Consider the following 7,477-nt stretch of genomic DNA (forward strand, 5'->3'; position numbering starts at 1 on the left):
GGGATAAAAACTACTTTGACCTGTCTCCACGACATGGGCACATGTTTGAGAAGGAGACATCCTTTAAAGATTTGTTCCAGCCATGGAGCTGCCACATCATGCAACTTTTGAAGCATAACTGGCAGTATGCCATCCAGCCTGGGGATTTATGTGGAGAAAAAGTATTGATGGCCCACAAAATATTTTCTCTGGTTATAACGGAATTGACTTGCTCCATATGAGCTACGTTTAGCTCTGTGGTTTCAAGCGATTTCTTTTCATATTGACCACCGTTTGCAAATCGTCCAAATTAATTACCAAAATAATTGTTCGCCTCACCTTACGCACGCAAAGAAACAATCAATTTATTGAAGGCACTTTTTGGTGAACGCATTATCTGGCATTATGGCGTGACTTAAAAGATCTTCGATTTAACACGTCTCTAAGAGTACTGGAGAGCTCTAGGTCGCGTTAACGCACATAAAGGAGACCAAATGGCTACCGGTATAAGCGAGCAAACCAGCATGGGCACAGACATGTCCTTGGGTTGAAGAAAACCTCCCTAAAGGCGGAAGAACTGCAACTCATGGTCAATGGCATGGTAGACTGGTAGCGGATGAGCCTATTTCTAGAAGGACAACGGCAGCAGAAGGTAGCGTCTGTATCCGTATTGGGCGGCTACAAAAGGCGTCTGTTTTCCCACATTTGAGCGTCCTTGTTTTATTGTATGTGTTCGACCATCCAAAGTGGGTGTGTCTGTGGAATTTAAGGCTTGTTTGTATAATGTAGTTAACACCTTATGGAGTTAACCACATTTGGGAAAACACCTAGTGGAGCGAGAACAACGGCAATTAGAAACCGAAATCTCACAAATAGAACTAGGGACAATACTTTCGACTATCGAAAAAACTCAAGAGTCGGAGCATGGAACATTCGGTCTTTGTATGGATAGGGCATTTATGAACAAGTGGAACGTGGAATGACAATACCCAACTTGAGCTGACTAACATGGGCTGAGTAACACGAAGTGGAGGGGAAAAAGAGAGCACAGAACAAAGCGGATGTGGATGATGTATTCTGGGGAGGATGACACAGGTAGCGGTGAAAGATTGAATGGTGTTGGCATAACGCTGAATAATAAGGTTAAAAAAAGCTTTATTGCCTGGGAACTAGTTTCGGCTAGGTTTAAGTCCAGAATTCGCAAACTCCTCATCAATCCAGTGTTACGCTCTGACAAATGATGCAGCAGAAGAAAACAAAAGCTCATTCAACGCTCAACTGAACACGGTCTACAGCCAAAGGATGACATAACTATCATAATGGGGGACCTTAATGCCAAAGTTGGATCGGATAACACAATCCTTGAGCGAATTATGGATAGACACGGCATGACAATGGTGATATGCTGGTCGACATTTATAATGCCCGTCAGCTGGTGGTAGGTGGAACTTTTCCCACATAAGACCTGCTACAAAGTTACCTGGGTATCCCCTGATGGTCGAACCGAAAACCAAATCGAACATTTTATTATACAACAACGATGGAGGAAATCACGATGTAAGGAACGAGAGACGTGCAGATGCAGGAGGCGACCAGCATCTGCTATTAGCGACAATTCGACTGCAAACAGCTGCTATCCGGAGACGTACAGACACGGCAACCAGACAAAAATATAATACAATCGCTTTAAGTGACCCAAATACTTGTCGTGATTTTGCAAACACTCTTAACGACAAGTTGTCAAATGAGGGTTAAACACAAATGTTCCCATTGAGACGTTGTGGGGCACGACAAAAAGAGTTTATATTGAAGCTGGATCTGAAACGGTACCGAAGCAATCTAGAGATAAGGATTTGTGGATATCCTAAGTCAACTGGAACAAAATTACAAACCGCAGAGCACTCAAAATAAATACAAATAATGAAAGTGATGCTCATCAGAAAACGGTTTTGGGAAGTGAGTATAGAGCAGCTCAAAAGGTAGTGCAGAGGTGTGTTAGACGAAATAGGAGGGCCAGATTAAACAAATTGGCAGAAAGCGCTGAGGAAGCTGATAGAAGAGGTAACGCGAGGATGCTGAACAAAATCACTAAAGATCTTGTAGGCCAACAAAATATCGTCAACCACCCTGTTCGTGACACGTCTTTTAGTGTCAATGGAGGATCAATTGCGGAGATGGAAGGATCAAGGAAAGGAAGGAAAGACAGGGTAATCGACAAGCTACTAAAAAAAAGTGATCTTAAGAACTTGAATAACTGGCATGGAATCACTATTCTGTCCGTAATTCCAAAGTTAATGGCTACCATCATTCTCGAGAGAATAAAATCTTAGATCAAGTCTACGCTCAAGAGGCATCAAGTGGGATTTCGCAGTGGTCGATCATGTGTCGACCTTATTTTCATCGATTTTGAAAAGGCCTTCTATCGCCTAAGTCGTGATGTTATCTGGAGATCGCTTGTTGCTAGAGGCATTCCTGATAAAATTGTTGCAGTAATAAAAGAGTCTTACAACAACGCAATGTGTTCCTTTTTGCACAAGTGACAGCATTCCGACGCATTTGAAGTGCTACAGGGAGTGAGTCGGGGTGATGTATTGTCACCGATTCTGTTCTTGCTACGGTGGGTGAACACGAGAGACAGGGTATCCAATGGCACCTGAAGGAAACATTAAGCCATTTGGCACTCGATATTGGAACGGACCTGGATGTCACCAATAGAATAAATAAAGCCGGTAGTTCATGCGGAATGTTTTCCCGCACCAAGTTAAAGTGGTTTGAGTCCAACGTAAAATCCGTGCTGCTATATGCCTGCGAAACATGAACTGTGGCTCAGGGCTGGGCAAACAAAAATGGATGTTGACATCGTGCAAAGAAAGTCACGCTGGATTGGCCATACATTGATGAAGTCGGAAGCCAACATAGTAAAGCAATGCTTTCAATGGAATCCTCAATGTAGAAGCTGCCTGGAAAGTCAAGAGAAACATGAAGATCATCTGTCATGAAGGAAGCTCGGCCCTAAAACTTGGAGACGTGGTCCCAGCTGAGGTATCGTGCTAGGAATAGATAGAGAGATGAAAGGAACTGGTTGCCACCTTATGCTCCAGGAGGAGTTAAAGTGTTGCTACTAGCAACCGGAACGAAGAAGAAGAAAAACGCAACTAAGCCTGAGATGATTGACCCCTTAAAAAAAATAATATTCGGCGAGTTAATACTATCATACGGACACAATTGGTATTCGTATTGGGCCAATTAATTCGAGCAAACCACTTACCCAAAATCATTTTTGAAATATAATGTAAACTAGGTTCTTAATAATATTATAATTCTTAGTTATGAGTCATGACATCAATTGTATTTCTTCTTGAAAACTGCCCGTCTAAAAAAATACCTTTTACAAAAAATTGGTTTTTCTTGCAGTTTCTCAGACATCCTTTCCAGTGTGGCCCGCCATTTTGAGACTTGAGAAACTATCATCTTTTGATATATTACAAGAATTAACTACGCAATTACTAAAAATGGATCGATACACGATTAAGCATTGAAATTGTTAAACTACACTACGAAAACGCTGAACTTTGTTTTGGAACGGTTCACAAAACTTTAGTACTTTTGGGTCGTCGTAAGGTAATTGTTTGGCCAGCAATAGGAGTCGAATTTGGGGTGTTGAAGGTGAAGAATTGAGAATATTGCTACTTTAAATAGTATTTTTGTCTTAAGCAAAGGGACCATATTTTGCATATGAACTTAGGACTTTTAAAGGCTTTTAAAGTTTAGTAAACAGAAGAACTTAAACAAGTGTATAACAAGCAACTTCGTATTTTTACTGATAGAGTTTTCATCGAAATATCATCAGACCCGTGTTTACCTCGGATGATACGTTATAAGCAGAACTACCGGACTAAGACTGTAACTAAGTATATCATTACTATGGCAGTTTGATATACAGTCGTGGAAAAATAATAAAAACGACTTGTTTTATTGGTAATGTTTAAATTTCCTTCCTTGAAATGCATTATTTTTTTAATGTTAAGTTTTGTATTTAAAGTATATTCAAGTACGCTTTCAATAATAGAGAAAAGAAAAAACTTGATTCAAAATTAAAATAACAAAAAATTAACTCAATTTATTTCCATTGGAATTAAATATTTTGTTTTATATAAACGATTTTCCAGTACTTAGGTGCACCTGCGACCCATGAAGTCCACTAACTTGACACAAATGAAGGGCTCAATGGAGAACCACTCTTCCTTCACTTTTTCCCACAGCTCGTCTTTATTTTTTGGTTTAAATCCACCAAGTCTCTTTTTGAATATTTCACATAGATTTTCTATGGGATTTAAGCCCGGGGATTGGGACCTCCATTCCATAAGATGGACTTTGTTGTCCTTGAACTACTGTTTTGCGACTCGGGGTGATTGTTTGGGGTCATTGTCCTGCATATACTCCCACACTAACGTAACCCGTGGCCGTCAAAACATCCTTAATCCAATAAATTGGTCCCACACCTAAAGCCGAAAAACAGCGATCTCAAGGCAACCTAGCCTGAGTTCAAATTAGCGCTGTAGTTTTTGTAGCCATTTTGATACCAAAAATTCGTTTGAGCTTTGATTGAAAGGGATAGATTTATAGAGAAGCTTCAAAGCGATTATGTTAGAGCCATTTTGTCGCATTGAGAAAAAAGATTAGGTCTCTAATCTTTGTCTTAGATAGCTCATCAAGTTCGTGAAAGAATGCTTTTCCAAAGTATTTTATTCTAGTGTTTGCCAAAGCAGGACATTTGCAGAGGAAATGGATTATCGTTTCACTTTCTCTTTGGTCACTACAGCTACGGCAAAAGGTGTTGTAAGGGATACCCAACTTCTCTGCATGAACTCCTATCGGCCAATGTCCGTGCAAACCGCAACAATCCTGGCTATGTCTTGCCTTGGCCTGCATAATAGATCGTTTGTACGGGTTTTATTATAGGTGGGCTATATCTTCCTAGATATAATGCTCCACCTTCGTTTTGATTCAGTTTGGTAGATAGAAAATATTTTACGCTTCATAGCACCAAGAGAAATGTTAACCATTTCCGCAAGTGAGTTATGAAGAGCCGATCCTTGCCTGGCTAGCTCGTCAGCCCGTTCATTTTCCACGGTACCACTATGACCCGGAACGCAGATCAGGATGACACCGAGGTTAATATTCAAGCTCGCAAGCTCATTGCGACATTGCTGAACCAATTTAGATGAGGATATGGCCGAGTTAATGGCTTTGACAGCTGCCTGACTGTCTGTAAAGATAGCCGAATTCGGTTTTGGTTTGGGTTTTGTTTAAGTGTCTTACATGCCTCCCTTATTGCCAGCAGTTCAGCCTGAAAAACGCTAGCAAAGTCAGGAAGCCTTAAGGATTTGGCTACATTTAGGGATTTAGAAAAGATCCCAGAACCAACTCTGCACTCTATCTATCTTTGAGCCGTCAGCAAAGAAGGTTGTGTCGAAACCTATTGACACGATGTCATCCTCCCAATGTTCTCTGGATGGGAAAATAACCTTACAACCCTTACCAAGGCTTAAAGTAGGAGTGCAGTAGTCAGTGTCTACCAAGATAATATCTGAGGGAATCAATTTCGTTGTGTTGCTGTAACCATAAGGTTTTGACAATCAGCTGTTTGATTTCATCAGCCTAATAGTGCTGCAGGAAACTATGTATTTAATAAAAAGGTCGATTGGTAGAAGATCCAAAATAACGTTAAGGTGTCCGTTGGGCAAGTACGCATGGCCCCTGTGGTGCCCACGCAAGCTGTTCTCTGAACCTTCTTTATCTTATCAATATTATAGGCTTTGCTAAGAGCAGGCCACTACACAATCGAACCTTATGTTAAGATTGGACGTACTATGGCTGTGTACGTCCATAAAATCATCTCCGACTGAAGTCACCACCTTTTGACAAAAGTTTTGCTGCAGGCGTAGAAGGCAACACAGCCCTTCTTAACCCGTACTTCAATATTTAGTTTCCAGTTTACTTTAGGGTCGAATGAATGAATGGCGGTAAATACTTTCTTTTTTGAACAATTCATTAGGCCTGCAATTTCTGCCATTGAGTTGCCTTCATTTTTGAGATTGTCATCAACTCTCGTTCTATTTCTATTTTTTTTTCAGCACAAACACGGGGTCATTCAACAAATGACCATAAAGAATTAATTTGCTTAAAAGTGATAGCATAATAAAGTACCGTTTTCGATCAATCATATATAGTGGAGCACATGACTTAATATTTAATGCAAAATCAATAATTTAGCCGGATCAGTAAAAACATAACATGAACATATTTATTGACACCTTTGATTGATAATCTGGAAGATGAAAAAACATTGGAACAAATATTATCGAATTTGAAATTGGTGAAATGTTGCTGTATGTAATTCAAAATCACATTTCAATTTTGTGATTGTGTTCTGTTTCGATTCTCTTTTTCTAGAAACAGAAAAATCATATTTTTGGGTTAAAAAAGGCTTTTAGAGATACCATGGAAATGTACACGATCGAAAAACTCGTCAAACCTATTCAAGCTTATTATAAAAATGGACGTTCAAATCAAAACACATAGCGTGCACTTCGTAATTGTTTTGGTCAATTTAAATGTCAAAATCTGCGACCAATCGGAAAAATCGTGCAAAAGCTAAAATTTGAGCCAACGTGGTCTGAAGGAGACGTGGCTGAAGAGATATCCACCTCAACTCTCACGCTCGTTGTTGATGAACAATTTTTGAAGAAATTCATCTTAAGTGAAACACATTTTCACCTCAGTGGATTCGTCAATAAGCAGTATTACTGCATTTGGGCGTAGTAAAAAGTTAATGCACCCACAAAGAGTGACTGCTTGATGCGGTTTAAGGGCTGGCGGCATCATCGGGCCATATTTTGTATAAAATGAGGCTGGTCAGGCACTGACCTATTGTGAGATGATAACGAACTTTCTATGTCCCGATTTGGAAGATATGCCCCATACGTTATTTTAACAGGACGATGACACTTGCCACCCAGCTATCGAAGCAATAGCTCTTTTGCAAATGGCCGTGTTATCTCACGTTGTGGCAATGCCAGTTAACCACCAAAATATTAACATATTTGTGATGATATGCGTCCAAAATTCAATTAAAAATATCAAGAAACCCTTTTAACCTAAACCTATCTAACTACCTACCGCAAAGGTATTTTCTGACCTAATGCCCCGAAAATTTTAATCAATTAGTATATTATCGCTAAAAGGCAGCAAACCAATGAACAACAAATAACATTAAATCATAACCCTAACCGTTCCGGCAACGATTTTAAATTAAATAACAAAACACTCAGTCGTGGGTAATTTAATTACTTTATATGTACACATAAAAAATAAATCAATTAAATCTTCAAAACCACAAAGAATCTCTATCTCCATCTGTACATATGTTTCTACAAATTAGAAATTAATGTCTGTCAAGCCGCACCGCATCGCACCACCACCACCGTCACCGCCA

Source organism: Eupeodes corollae, chromosome 1 (assembly GCF_945859685.1).
Source record: "Eupeodes corollae chromosome 1, idEupCoro1.1, whole genome shotgun sequence".
Classification (NCBI taxonomy): domain Eukaryota; kingdom Metazoa; phylum Arthropoda; class Insecta; order Diptera; family Syrphidae; genus Eupeodes; species Eupeodes corollae.